The sequence below is a fragment of the Polyodon spathula genome, chromosome 12, assembly GCF_017654505.1.
Source record: "Polyodon spathula isolate WHYD16114869_AA chromosome 12, ASM1765450v1, whole genome shotgun sequence".
Lineage (NCBI taxonomy): Eukaryota > Metazoa > Chordata > Actinopteri > Acipenseriformes > Polyodontidae > Polyodon > Polyodon spathula.
Window position 1 is genome coordinate 29381357 of NC_054545.1, and position 15782 is coordinate 29397138.

The 15782-nt window shown below is 35.1% G+C and overlaps 1 protein-coding gene across 4 annotated transcripts in view; it reads left to right on the forward strand.

Moving 5' to 3' along the window:
• The first annotated feature begins 14824 nt into the window (after positions 1-14824).
• LOC121323983 (protocadherin-1-like) overlaps positions 14825-15782 on the forward strand; it is a 135163-nt gene continuing 134205 nt past the window's right edge. For 3 of the 4 annotated variants that reach the window (XM_041265342.1, XM_041265345.1, XM_041265344.1), the window contains exon 1: positions 15165-15483. The gene's annotated coding sequence lies outside the window, so the exon portion shown is untranslated. The other variant, XM_041265343.1, reaches the window with a different exon arrangement.

A 15782-nucleotide genomic window follows, 5' to 3' on the forward strand; every position in this document is an offset into this window, starting at 1 on the left:
AGGAGGAATGGGGTGCAACAGTGGATAGGATGCACTGAGGTTATTAGAAAAAGGAACAAGCCCTCGTATTGATGGAAATCATAACAGAGAAACCAACTGCAGCCTAGGCTCTGCAGTAACAAGCAGTTGGAAAGAGGAGATCACAAAAGAATATACAAGAAACTTAATTAGGATTGAGGAATGAAGTTTGTGGAGAGGGACAGAGCAGACCAGGTGTATCCAGGCAGGCTTAGCAGCTTTCTTCCCGGGATAGGTATAGTCATACTGTGTCTCATATAGAACTGCTACACTATATCAGACTAGATATATGTGTTAATGGAACAGTGAGTTTAATGATTGGTATAATAACCAAGCATTAAATAATATTAAATGTAAAACCTATAAACCTACATAGTATATGTTGTGGTTTTTCATTTTGACGTGTGAATAAATGGAAGATATTTGCATGACTTTTTGGTGGATCAGATTTTATTTTGTAGTGTGTGTATGGAGGCCTGTATGTGTGTAAGTGAATATTGAAGTGTAATTTTTCAAATGGTACCATTTCTTTAATTACTGGACTGCAACTACAAACAGTTACCCTACTTGGATAGACTATAACTATAAGGTTGCTGATGCTTCTTGTTTATCAATGGGCATGCTAGGATACCATTTTTTTTTTACTCTCTGTGTAAACTATAGGCTAGTCAGCTTTAACTTCTCTTCCCATATAGATTATGCAAATTAATGTATGCTTGAAGAGCAGAAACAATCCAACCTGGATTTAATAAAATCCCTTTTCAATGCTTAAACTTCAGCTGCATGAGGTTATCATGTAAACAGCCTCTCCTGTCTCAATGCCTGCCTCGCTTAGCCGCTTCCCTCACTCAGGGGAGAGCTGACCTCTGTGTTGCTACGGAGACCACCTCCCAAAGCCGGGGCAAGGGAGACTTACAAACTCCCCATCCTGATTGATTCTGCCAGTCCCCTACTGGGAGTCAAACTCATGGCACAGGAGTGTGCAGATTTGAGTCACTGAGGCAGCAAAGACCTGTGGTGTTTAGAGATGCCACACTGGCCCAGCCTTTTCCCATTACTGTTCCTGTAGCCACCTGAATACCACAGATTTCCCAGTGGTTCAATTACAGGTTATCGTGTCGTCAATTGTAAAAGGCTCTAGAAGTACATGCAAACTGAACACATTGACAATGTTTCTTTGTTTAAACTATTCACACTTTAGTCTGGATGCTCCCTTTAAGCATATAACTACAACAAATGTACAGGATGTTCCTGTTAAAACATTAAACTAACTGTATTCATTGTTAATATAATTACGTTTCCCTTTCTCTAAACTTAAGGGTAAAAACATATAATTTGGTAATTTTCTTCCATCCCTGATCTTAATCGATCTAACCCTAACAAACAAAAAAAAAAAAATAAATTTTGCTTGACAAGTAAATAAAAAAAAAATGACATACTCTTATTCTACATTATAAAAACCATATACTATATAAGACTACTACACATCACCTAAGAACAGCATACAGTATATGCATAGGCAGTGCGTCAGTCTTTCATTTGAGGAGGCTATTCCATACTTTCTCCCTGCATTTATTGAACCCAACGATGTATAGTAAGAGACACACTCATTAGTGTGTGTGTGTGTGTGTATATATATATATATATATATATATATATATATATATATATATATATATATATATATATATAAAAAAAGACTTGCATTATTATTTTATTACTGTTACTAGTTACGAGTCTCAATATTATATTTCATTCATTGTGTTGAGTTTGAAAAATGGTCGGACTGACGGACACAAATAAAAGCTGTAAACCAGATTCATTCTCCTGCATCTTTATAATTTATAGCAGAAAACAGACCTCAAAACCACCCAGGGATGCTACATATATATTTGACATTCCCCCCAACATATGGTTGCCAAATAAATTAAGTTTACCATAGCACCAGCTTGTACTTTAAAACATATAAGCAAATTAGAAAAACAGTAAAGATAAGAAGCTGCACTGTTTTTAAAACCTTTAAATTCATTAACCTGTTTCGCAGTCCTATAGTACCTACACCAATTGCAAACACTACTTCCATCACTTCACACCAATTTAAATCAATTATTAATACCGACTATTAAGCTTAACCTACTATTGTACTTATAATCAAGGGGCATTCAACATACTTCATAAGGTATATTTGCAAAAAATATAACTGTATTCACCTCTAAACTTTCGAATACCCATATGGAGCTCAGATCGGCAGGAAGAATGGACTTAAACCTGCCAAGCCCTGTCTCCTTAAATAACACTGAAATGCAACTGAATCTTGTATTTTGGACTTTGGTGATACTGCAGGAGGACCATCACAGCCTTGTTTACCTGTGTATCCAAAAAACTGCCTTTGGTAACCAAAACCATTAATTTTTATCACAATATTAAAATATGTTTTAATATTAAGAGTACAATAAGCAGACAAAGGCGGTTTTCTGCTTTCCCTGCAGACACTTTTTCAGAAGTTCAAAAGACCCCACGTTCATTGAACATGGAGTGAATGACTTCAGAAACATTCGGAATCTGGAACCACAAACAATGTTCTGAAAGGTGCCATTTGTTCAAACAGTTGAAAAAATTGTCTCCTTGAATGACACTGACATGCCAACTAAATCCTGTACTGCAGTGTTGATTTTGATATCCCAGCTGCCCTAGCGGTCTGCCGGTTGCGCAGTAGGTAAAGGATAAATATGCTGCTTCTCTCACAAATATTTTTTGTGTTGGTCAGAAGAATTTCTTGTGAGGGTTTGGGCAATTTATTTTAAGCCTCTTATACGTGCCGCTTAGGAGTATATATGCATATGAAAAACACTCTAGTAAATATTGAGTACAATATAAATTTGCCTTACGCTGTAGAGTTACTTCTGCATAAATACTAACTATAAACACCAAGAAGTCTGTTAAACATTTGGTAACAAAAAAAAGTGCCTGGAGAAAATGTGACAATGTGAACATTAATAACAAGACCATGCCTTCATAATAAGTCACTTGAAAACTTCATGGGGTCTTTTCCATTGATCTTATCAGTGGTGGATCATTATATGAAAGTCATTCAAATGAATAAAAAACACACTGTTTATATCAACTGAATAAACCATTTTTTTTTTGTTTGTTTTTATTTTACACAAGTAGCCATGACTAATTTGTGGTGGCCTGTTAGCACATGTTTACTTGTGAGGCTGTTATGGCAACAAGAGTAGCAATAATTGTCTTGAGTCTGCCCTGGACCTCTGTGGATATCTGGAAGCAGATCCCAGTGCTGAGGCTGTGTGCCTGTTCTGATGTCACCTGCTCTGACAAGCCTTGCCTCCCAAGGGAAATAATGAAGATTAATCAAAGTTCTGCTATTTAGCTCCTTGAATAGCCCTCTGCATTGTATCTCTTTTCAGATCCACGTTTGCATATGTGCAGTTTCATTGTTTTCCTTTCAGAGCAGCATTTCAAATGAAGAGTGTTGAGGCAAGTCAGAGGGTGCAATAGTTCATTACAAGGCATATCTCATTTGTATTAAAACCTTACAATTACAAAATATCTTCCAATGAACACTTGAGTGCATATGCCAGCCACCCTCTGCCAGCATTGGAATGTGTGAACCAGCCACCTGATGTTAGTGGAAAAATAGGTTAGTAATACTGACCTTTGAACAGCAAATAAGCCTTTAATACCTTCATTATGCCACAAGAGCAATGCCTCTGGAGCTGTGATGGCTTTTCATCAGGAATCAAGATTTCCTCCATGTCTTTGCAGAGATGATGCTTCAATCACTTTGGATGCTGTAACAGAAGCAAATGGAATGCCCACTGGATAGAATATGGATTGATTGACTAAGTTAGACCCTTGAAATTGTATCACCACCTTTTGTATGTGTAATGTTGGACTTGATCTACTAGACTTAAGGTTCAATCAAAATTCATAGAACCTGTCTGTTCTATAGCAACATTCAAAATAACTTTCCAGAGTTGGTTAGGAAAACATGTTTCTTTTTAATTAAGTGGTGTGTTTACAGGGGGGTGTCTTCAAAAAAATACTACTAACAGTGCTTTATTTTGTAATTAAATCTTTAATCTAAAATGTATTTCAGGTATTAACGATAAAGATGTGAGTTATACTTAAATAGCTGACAGCGAGCTTCATGTTAACATGCCCGTCTGCTCTGAGTGGGTGACCTTAATGCTTAAAAAAGCTCCTCTTTCCAGTAACTTACTTTTAGTAAATATGTTTTTCATATATTTAAGACTAACATATAAATATATTTCAAATAGGTTTAAGGATTGCTCACAACAGTGGGTACTGATCTTTACATCTTATTGGCTCTCTCAGTTGCATAGGTATGTGGTGTTATTTTGTATTATGAATTTCCTGGCATTCCTAAATTATACATATACCTCAAAGCAAAACTGTTGTATTAAAGAATGATTATCAACTAGTAATGTACTTTCTGAAAATCAAAGCTTATTGTAGACAAAACAATTATTCCTGAGCCACATCACTTGGAGCAGATTTTCAGCTAAGGTGTAAGGTTAATTCATAAGTAGGTTCATAACACTTTATTCAACTTTAATTAAAGGCACATAGGTACATGAACTGATCACTAATCAGCAAATAAATGTGTTTGCACAGATATGTATATGCTTTCATGGACTGTGTTTCATGCTGTGATAGATTCTTACATTCTATTCCATGAAATCTTTCAACTGCCTGCCTGCCTACCTGCCTACTTATCTATCTTCAATATCTTGAAGTAAACAAAACAACAAACTGCTGGCATGGTGTTTTATATTCAGTAGGAGTGCACCTCACAAGGGCACAATCCATTTTTTTTTTTTAATTTTCTCATTAGAAATATGATCAAAACAGCCCTTACTGAAATACTGAGAGGCATGGAATGAATCGTAACTTGAATCAGCGAAATGGTCCCATTTCTGTAGGTGCTGGTGTCTTGGCCGCCTCTGATAATGTTGTTTCATAAAAGTCAGACCCCCCCCCCCCCCCCCCCCCCACACACACACAAGATGAATTCCTATTTTGATGGAAATGTCCATCTCAAGTTTAATGTGCAATTGCTTTAAAAATGTTGCCCTATCAATCATGGTAACAGCATTGCAAGTTATCTTTTATGTGTGTGTGTGTGTGTGTTTTTTTTTTTTTTTTTTACCTTTAAAAGACTTATTAGGACATATCTGCTGATTCAAATAACAGAGGCATCCTGGCTCTACATTCACAAAACAAACAGGCAGGTCTGTGCATTGGCAGCGGGCAGAGTCAAAGGGGTCAAAGTAAAAGGGATTGCATCCCAGAGCATCATTGCTAACAGACCTGTAGAGTCCTTAATTATGAGCTTGATTCATTAAACAACTAGTGGGTTTTAGCAGTGTAGAGATAACACTTGACTGGGCACTTCTACATCTTTTAGCAACTTGAATACAAATACAATTCTAATGTTATATCAGTGTTGGCCAATATGTGGCAGGTCTGTGCATTGCTAGATCACCAAAGATTTTTGGTGGATCTCGCAACAAACCAGAACAAGCACTAAAATATAAGCATTCAACAGTTTTTGTTACAGCTGATTGTGTCCTCCAGTAACACAGATGAAAATATCCCTGCATTGTCTGCAGAAAACCGTGATGAATAAAATTCAGATATGAACAATGAAGAAGATGAAAGTGAACAGGGAACTTTGAAAAGGGCTATTGTTATTTACATCATGTTCACTTAAGTTTAGCTTAAGTTTGACAAAATAAATAAATAATAAATAAATAAATAAATACATTCATGTTTTGAACGTTTTTTCGATGCAGGGGAACTCATGGCAGGGAAGACTGCACTTTAAACAGGGAGCCTGTTTTTTGTGTGCCCCTGAATTTTTCAGTTCTTGTCTACAAATTTTAACTTAGGCGCACATGAGCCTAAAAAAATAAATAAATAAAAAAAGTTAGCGTAGAGCCCTTCCTACACCAGGTTTCAAGACTCAGATGAAAAAGGATGCTAAGTTTCAGTTTTATAACTACCTGTGGTCAATATTAAAAATGCTTTGATTGCGTGTTTGTTACGTTTTTGTTGTTGTTGTTCCAGTGTTTTACTATTGCTATCTTACACATTCTACAATATTGTATTAAATCCCACTGATAATTGTTGGTCATAGCTTACTGGATCGCAGAGCCCATTGATATCCACCAAAAGGGACCATAGTGTTTGTTCTATTGGACACCACTGTGTTATACCATAGATCCTAACACATTTTAAATTGTAGCAGGATTTTAAATGTTGATACTTGAATAAGCTTATTTGTAAACATATTCAACTTTTGCTTCTTGTAGTGGTATAAATTCTTTCTTGGTAAAGCTTTTTGACAAGTAACAATAGTGAATCTTGGTTATGGAAGGGGTCAACCAGAAACTGACAGTTGGTTGACATTCATTTCTTTTAATTTGAGGTCTGGATTTGGGTCGTATTAACTGAGACCCACAGTGTATAATATAAATATAACTCTCCTGAAAGTTGAAGCTCGTCTAAGCTTTTATAAATGTGTAACAGTGTAATGGAGACTTTGTGTCACTAGAAGTAATTACTTATTTAAAGTAATCAGTGTTAAAGTGAGCATGTTTTTAATTATGTAGTGTTATTAAAACCTATGTAAACTCTATATTCCAATGAAAGGCACTGTGTGTATTGTAAACTAACTAGATTAATAAATAACATAGGCATGAAGCATGAATAAAACTCATTAACCTTCTGGTTTGAAATTATGAGCTTCTCTTCTATAGTCAGTAATTATTTTAATGAAAGCATTTAGACAGGTAGAGTAATACAAATTAAAGATGTCTAAAGCTTAGTACTTCAGATATACCCATGATGTTTACTGACCCCTGCAGTTCTGAAATTGGGCTAAGTATGGGACATCTGGTCCTGGCTGTGGAATGCAGTTTGATCCATCACTTAAAGGTATATGGAAATTGGGAAACCAAGGCCTTTTGATCATTTATACAATAGAAATAAACTTAGAAATAGATTTAGTTGAGTATTGTTAGATTTATAGCATTAACTGGTGTTTTCTCATTTCATAACCATAGGGTAAATTGCATTTTGGAGTAAAAAGTATGGACAATTGTCCCCAAAGGTCAGAGCAAATACATGCCATTATATTCAGGTTTTATTACTTAAACCAAATCTCCAAAGGCAAAATAAATATATAAAACAACAAACTACCATCTCTCTGCTTGTCCTGCAGTCTACAGGGTCTTTGAAAAACCCATAGGCATATTAACTTCAGGTACAAAAATAAAACAGATGCTGTTATAGTGCAGAACTCTGACCTGTTGCACCCAGGGAGTAGAGGAAGCACTCAGAGGGCACCAGTTGTGCAATGAAGTAAATAAACTGCAGACATTTTTGAAGCGAAAAAAAAAAAAAAAAATCCTGACATTTAAAAACTTACCAGAAAGCCAAAGAGTGACACACAGAAATGAATGGAGTCAGGAGGTGCTGTATTCCCATGACTGGAAACGAAGCTGCAGTTTTAGTTGTAGCTTCTTCCTAAGAAGAAGCTTTTTAATCAGCATCCACCATATTGTAGAAATTAAGGGCCACTGCTGAGTGACTGGAGAGCATGATCACAGTCCAAAGAGCTCAAGATGGGAGTATTATTAAGCTTTGTTTAACATTTCCAAATGTAGCACTATTGTTTAATAGTTATGGATGATTATAACTTTAAATCAGGGGTGTCCAATCACATTCCTGGAGGACCATTCCACTCCAGGTTTAACAGGTAAAATGAGATAACATTGTGTGACAAAAAAAAAAAAAATTCCTAATTGCTTATGCCTCAAAAGTATAGAAAATGGCTATTATTCCCCACAAACTTTGCTTTTGTGACCAGGACAGTGATATTTCAAAATATCACTATTTCCAATGAGAAAATGGGAAAATGTGTGTCTTTTCGTTCACATAAAGTCAGAAAAAAACAACATATGAATCCAAATTAATATGTATTTATACTAAAGTAATACATAGATGACTACAAAAGATTTAGAAGTGAGTAGTTTTTCGAGATTTACAATTATACTGTAAATATAATTGTATATTATATTTAGAAGTGAGTAGTTTTTCGATATTTACAATAATACTGTAAATACAGTATAATTGTAAATCTCGAAAAACTACTCACTTCTAAATCTTTTGTAGTCATCTATGTATTACTTTAGTATAAATACATATTAATTTGGATTCATATGTTGTTTTTTTCTGACTTTATGTGAACGAAAAGACACACATTTTCCCATTTTCTCATTGGAAATAGTGATATTTTGAAATATCACTGTCCTGGTCACAAAAGCAAAGTTTGTGGGGAATAATAGCCATTTTCTATACTTTTGAGGCATAAGCAATTAGGAAATAACACTTACTACCCAGGAACAAAAATTGTGTTACATAGTGTAATAACCTACATCAGGGTCTAGATGGAGGTTTAATTGGTTCAACTGAACAATTTAGAACAGGGTTGGAACAAAAGCCAACAGATACTGTGACAGGGTGAGGTGCCTCCTCCCTGTTGTGTTATTAATGTTTAGTGCTCTATGGGTGATTTCGACCCTGCTGTCCCTGTAGCTCATGCACAGCAGTGATTCCTGAACTCTGTGTTAAATGGCAATGCCTGTATGTGTTCAGTGTTCTATGGGGTGATTTGGACCCTGCTTTCCCTGTAGCTCACGTGCAGCAGTGATTCCTGCAGTGCAGTGTTTCACATGTAAAACATCCGTCAGTAGGCCAGTACAGTTTGATTAAAGATATAAGATGATGACTTCTCAGTTACATACTGTGCTGTATTAGAATTCCTGATTGTATAATGTTAATTGTGATATATAATGTGCGTGTGAAAGAAAGAAACATTATCGTGTTACTGCAAATCTTTTTTCGTGATTGTTTCTCCCAATCTGTAGTCACTGTATGCATGTAGCTTGGAAAAAAGGCACTCTACTCTACTGAAACCTGTATATATATATATATATATATATATATATATTATATATATATATATATATAGAGAGAGAGAGAGAGAGAGAGAGAGAGAGAGAGAGGGAGAGAATTCCTCTCTGCTTAACAAAAAATGTGCAAATGCACATTTGTTTAATTGTTTAATTGTTTTATTGTTTAATTATCCCCTGCACCTGGTTGTCATTGTAAATTAGAGTCAGGTGCAGGGCTGCTGGTGTATACAGAAGCCCGCTTGAAGGTGTGCTCAAGTGTAGAAAAAAAAAAAGGTAGAGTAAAAACCTTTTGATGTGTGAAACTCTGTGTTTTTGTTTGTTTATTTTTAAGTTACAGGTAAACATCTTCGCTGTCCTGTTTCATAGTTTAGGTTCCAGTTTGTGTTTAATTAGTGCTCAAAAAGAGCTAGGTGTTTGTTTTCTCCTAAACGCAACCCACACACGTTTGAAAGTGTGTGTGTTGATTCAAAATTGCGCTTTGAACCTCAAGTCTGTATGTCTGGGTCTACATTGGAAGGGGCAACGAATGACGTGCAAATGCCGGCCAGGTTTATATATATATATATATATATATATATTAAGATAATATATATATTATTAATATATATATATATATATATTAATGCCCCACATGTCTTAGAATTCACCATTACTGGCACTGAGCTAAATACAGCAAAAGTGGATGGTTTAAAGTGCTGTGTATTAAGACGTCAGTGGTGAAAGTTTTTGTCTGTGTATATCAGGGCAAGCTGAATCTCCCTCCTAAAAGCACCAAGACTGTAGGTATATTTTATGTTGCTTAGTGCAGTCAATGAACATTCATAAAGTGTTATATATATTTCACTCAGGATGGCCATAAACAACCAACTCGCCTCCATCAGAGGCTCATAGGCCATCTTCATTAATGCAATAACTATGATACTAAGGGGTGCCATGTGTAAAAAAAAAAAAAAAAAAAACATTAATATTTTAACATTTAAACTTTTTTTCCAGATTTAACTTAAATCTTGTATGCAATTTGATTGGCTCTTATAATGCTGAAAATTGCATATTTCTCGATTAGCATTACAAGAGCCAATCAAATCGCGTGAAAACACAGTGGACGAAGTCATTTGCATACAAACTCCAGATTTAGCTGGCCAATTAAATATTTAGCTAAATGTTAAATCTTGTTAAGAGATTTAAGATTTAGTTAAATATTTAGCTAAATGTTAAATCTTGTAACTAGATTTTATTTTTAATATATTACATGTACACATTTTTAGATTTAAAAAAAAAAAAATATATATATATATATATATTTTCACAACATTTATAAATCTGGGGAAATAATACAAAATTTAAGTTAAATCTGGAAAAAAAGAAGTTAAAATATTAACGCTTTTTTTTTTTTTTTTTTTACACGACACCCCATATGATACTCCATGCAGGTTCATGGAGTATCCTCATTTGATGTATATTTTATAGAGATTCAGACAACTGAAAAAAATTGAATGACAAGTTTACTGGAAAGATCTGCACGTACTAATACTGTACAAAAAATTACCACACATTCTATAGTATCTGAGTTCCAGCTAAATGGTTCCATAAACAAAAAAAAAAACTCCATAAAGTGAGCGTTTCATCTGCAACCTACTGTATCCTCACATTGAACCACTGGAGGAATCCTTTTATCATTAACTTAATGAATAATGCATCTCCTGTTGCAATTGCTATCAGAAGTATCTAGGGATCTGGTTGGATCCTGGTCTGTACTGTGATAAGCAAGCTCACGTTCACAGTCTTGGGTACCAAACTCCTTTGACAGCAAACCTTTACGTTTTGGGGGCATATTTTCAATTTATCAAAACAGCCACTAAATTACTAATGGGTTCTGAAAATCAAACCGTGCATCTGAGTCTCTTTAGTTTATTTATGTCTGTGAAATTTTGTGTCAGGTTGGGGCCCACTTTAATGATTTGCCACTGTTTAGATCAATGAAGTAGGCTGTGGCCTGAATTACAGTAAATCAAAGTGTATGGTGTCACTATATCTATACTTTTTAATGGCTGCGGCACCTCAATCAATTAAATTTAACCCAAGTTTGGAAGTAGTTTTCTAGACTTGACATATTTTGCTCTCCAAAGTGATCTTGCAATGAACAATGAATTTGGGATGGCTTCATCTTGACAATCGGGCATTGTATCTTTGGCATAAAATTGTCTATACAAGGACTGGGTTATTTCTGCAGCTACTTTAGTGCAATTATCTCACTTGATCAGCACAGAATCTCCCATTTTGATTGCTAAGAACTAAAAGGTAGTTATTTGCTTACTGAGCATGGCCAATAATAAGAGGAATGTGTTGTCAATTTAAACTTTTAAAACTGGCTGGTAATTACTTTAGAGATGCATGCTGTTTTAAATATATGATTGGTGGGTTAATTTGTAATTGCTACAGAATTGAAATTACTGCCCCCACTCAACCCCTTTTGAGTGTTGTTGTTTGATTTCTTATGTCCTGGATAAATAATAATAATAATAATAATAATAATAATAATAATAATAATAAATAATATAATAATAATAATAATAATAATCTCTCCCATTAAATATATAGAACAATCAACTGAAGTACCCATGATGGTTCGCTGATTTGAAGTTTGTAAGCACTTCATTAAAGTAAAATAGGTTAGGCTTCCTGCATTGTATCGGTGTAGTGTTATAAAGTGGTACACAGTCACAATTTGGTACGTATACCAAAACTTGACCCGTGTAATGTCAAAAAGTTGTATGCTGTCCCATTGAAAGTGATATGCTGTGAGATTTTGGTACAGGTGCAATCAATTTGTGATTTCCTATTGTCAAACAGAGGTACATTTACAGTACAAAGTTTTTTTTTTTTTTTTTTTTTTGAGTTTGTCTCAATTGCGTGAAATGAAAAAGTAAAAATTTGTTTTTTGTTGAAACATTTGATAATTTGGTTAAAGACATAAAAATTGATTTCGCCAACCGATTTCTCTGAAAAAAAAAAAGAAAAAAAAGGAAGTACACCACAAAGTGAAAATAACACTATACCGGTAATTTAATTGGGATTCACGACACATAACTCCAGTTTAAATAGCAATGCAATTTAGAAATAAAATGTTACTTTACTTCAAGTTTTTTTTTTTTTTTTTTTTTTTTTTTTTTTAATTTATGCTGGGACTTTCTAAGGGACTTAATCATAACGTGGGTAAGGGCAGTTCGTGAAAAAAAACATTATGTATGGGGAATAACTTTTTTTTTTTGGCCAACACAATCCCTGCCCGGCACTGCCAAACATAACGCCGGTTGTCGGGCGCCACTAAAACAACCTGTACAACGAGGATGTTAAACCTTCCCTTGAATCACTTCCTTACATGTCGTGCCTGGAAGGGACCGTCTACTTGTGCAGTCAGGTTTCTGAAATAGTTACAAACAATGTTGCTTTAATGTTTACCTGGCAAGGGCAGCCTTGGCTTTCATAGGAAATTACAAAGATAAATACTTTAATTTAAAGTCAAGTTAGATATATATTATAATATATAATATATATATATATATATATATATATATATATATATATATATATATATATCTATATATATATATGGCACACACACACACATACTACAAAGGGATTATGGAGCTAGTGCAATCTCTTCATCTCTGGTTGCTCACCTATCCCTATAGCAACCATGGATTTTTCCATCATGGTTAGCTATTAGTGACAATTTCTAAAAGGCTCAGTATTTTAAAAGCCATATTATATAATACTGTCAAAATACCTACGTTTTCTACTTTATTTGATTATGTACGAATATAGGAATACTTTTGGTGGTTTTTGTTTGTATTAAACAAAATTATGGTGCAGAATAATACCACCTATGTGACTGATAATCTAAGAGAACAAACACAACATAAAACATGTACAAGTGACACTTCAGTGGAGAAATAATATATTTGTTTAAGCCTGTTGGTTAATAAACGTCTTGATGCAACAAGACACGGTTAAATAACTGGACTGTTTACCAGTAGCTTTGACAGATTTAAACATCAATCTACCGTACAAACATCTGTGGCCAGGCAGAACGTATATGAATACCATTCCGTACTGCATTTCATTATAACACACCATGACGTATGTGCTTGTCAGTGCAATACAGTCTGCATGCAGTAAAGGGTTAACATTCACAAACATTATTAAAAGGTAGTAGGATGGTGCACAACAAGGTTGGATGTTTGGTAACATTTAAAATAAACAGACTAGCGCTCCACCCCAAATATTTTACAGATTACAGTCTGATAAACTAATCCGGTGCAAACTAAATTCAAGTATCGGTTCTATTTAGGTCTATTATTGTATTAGCTTTAGGGGCGGGATCACGACGAATTATATTAAAAACTACTATTTCGTTTTTATTCTAGCACACCCATATAAATGTAGGGTTATAACGTTGCTTTCACAATTTGACCGCCAAAACACTGAAATCAGTCACACTGAGGAAAAAAGCTACTGTAAATAATGTAATCACCAGTTATACGTCGATTTCTTAAAGTTACAGACCTTTGAAAAACAATTCTTCGCATCGGAGACCGCTTCTGATAAATTTCCAAAAGTTGTCTGGATAAGAATCAAGTGATGGGGATAGACATTTTTTTTTTAGTCTGTCCGCCTCTCTTCTTCAATTGAGGACATATTATTCGAGGCTTACATTATAAAGCAGTAAATCGATTATGTCTGTTTTATAATGACGTGTTGTCATGGGATTATCTTCACATGGGAGGTGTGGAGGTTTTTTTTTTTTTTTTTACTGCTACACTGCATTTTGTACCTTGCTTGTTGCGTATTCGGTAATACAAACATTGCACACCGCCAACCCGAACCAGCATGACTTGTTCCAATTACTTGAGGTTCTTGGTAGTCTTTTCCATTGCAACCGTGTTTGCTAACTTGCCCAATTTCTCAGGGGGTTCTTTATCGAAGCCTTAGCTTAGGCTATAAACATGCAAACAGCCTTTGAGATGCAAAAACGAGCTGTCAAGCAATGGAAAAGAACCGATCACTACCTCCTCCTTTGTGGCGACAGCTTGCCGTGACCCTTACAATGTAAACAATGCAATGCCCCACATAACATTGATTAACAAGGACTGTAATGCCGGTGGCAAATCGCCAGTGTTAATGTACACATTCTCTCCCAAATAACTGTGACAATATTAAATACACTGAGAAATGTTTTTTTATAGCAAGCTTGCTTCTCGTGGTCCATCAAAATCACACCTGAAAGCAGCTGTCTGTCGCTTCACAGAATGCAAATACAAATGTGTTGAGAATCAGTACGAACTGATGCTTGAATAAAACGGGGGGGGGGGGGGGGGGGGGGGGACGAAAGCAAAGACGTAGGGGGGGGGGGATACAAATGAAAAACATCGCTGCATTTTTTGTGCAAGAAAAATTATGTACACTGCACAAACATAATTTATGACTTCAGACGGAAAAGAGCTGAACTAACCTTAAAATTGTGCTTTTCCAACAAATAAGCCGAGGGAGATAATAATAATAATAATAATAATAATAATAATAAATAATAATAATAATAATAATAATAATAATAATAATAATAATAATAATAATAATAATAAAATACAAATACACGCAAATTGTGCACAGTTGCAGGTGATTGGGAAATAGCGAGAATCTGAAGGCTGGTGGGGGTTTTGTATAGCCCCACCTCCTACTGTTTCTCTCGAAGAGAGAGAGAGAGAGAGAGAGAGAGAGAGAGAGAGAGCACTTGGAAATTGCTCCACACACACACATATATATGCATAGCATACGCGGCAAGGTGTGCAGCTGTGCATGTGACTCTACTGTGGTATCTTATAATTAAATAAACACAAGTTATTTACTTACTATTTGGAAGCAGGTGAACAGATATTGTCCAGGCTTGTCTGTGATTCATATCAAGTGGAAGCGTTGAAGACTGAAAATTCATTGATGATGACAGTGGCACAACGTTCTTAGCTCAAGCTGAGGAATGCAGTTAGACCGGTTCGGAGTTGCAAACAGTTTGGGTTCTCTGAGTAAAAAGGATTGTGAAAAAAGCAAAAATCACGGGTGCGTTGCTGCATTGAGATTTTTTTAGAGAAACAAGAATTACATCCAGTACTCAGACTTTTCAGAAAGAGAAGGGTACAAACCCGATTGAACATTGTTTTAGCAAGATTTTGGATATCTTTTAAAGGATTAACATTGATCAATGGTTAAGAGCATTCTGTGGATTTTTTTCTTCTTTAAAGGATTGTATTTTATTGAAATTGGATTTTGTTTAGGTGGGAGTTTTGGGCTGGTGTAGCTGACTTTGGGAGCGGTGAGGGAACAAAGCTCCTAGCCGGGGAGAAGCGCGCACAGCCGGCTAGAGGAGCAAGTATCACCCGCAAAGGTAAGAACGGCAAATGCATTCAACGTTTTAAACATTCCTATTTTATTTTATTCTAAAAGTTGTGTTATACAGAATCAACTTATTTTATGTGTTGACACATGGAACAAATGACACTGTATTGCTGGGTGGGAAAAAAAAATAAAAAATAAAAAACACAAGTACTTAGGATGCGAGTGTTTGCATTGTTTGTATAGCTGACACGTAATCTTTTCCAAGTACATCAATTGTATGACTTATGTATCTAAAATGTAATCATAGTAAACATCGTTGTACTTCATCTGCAATAGATAGAGGTGCGG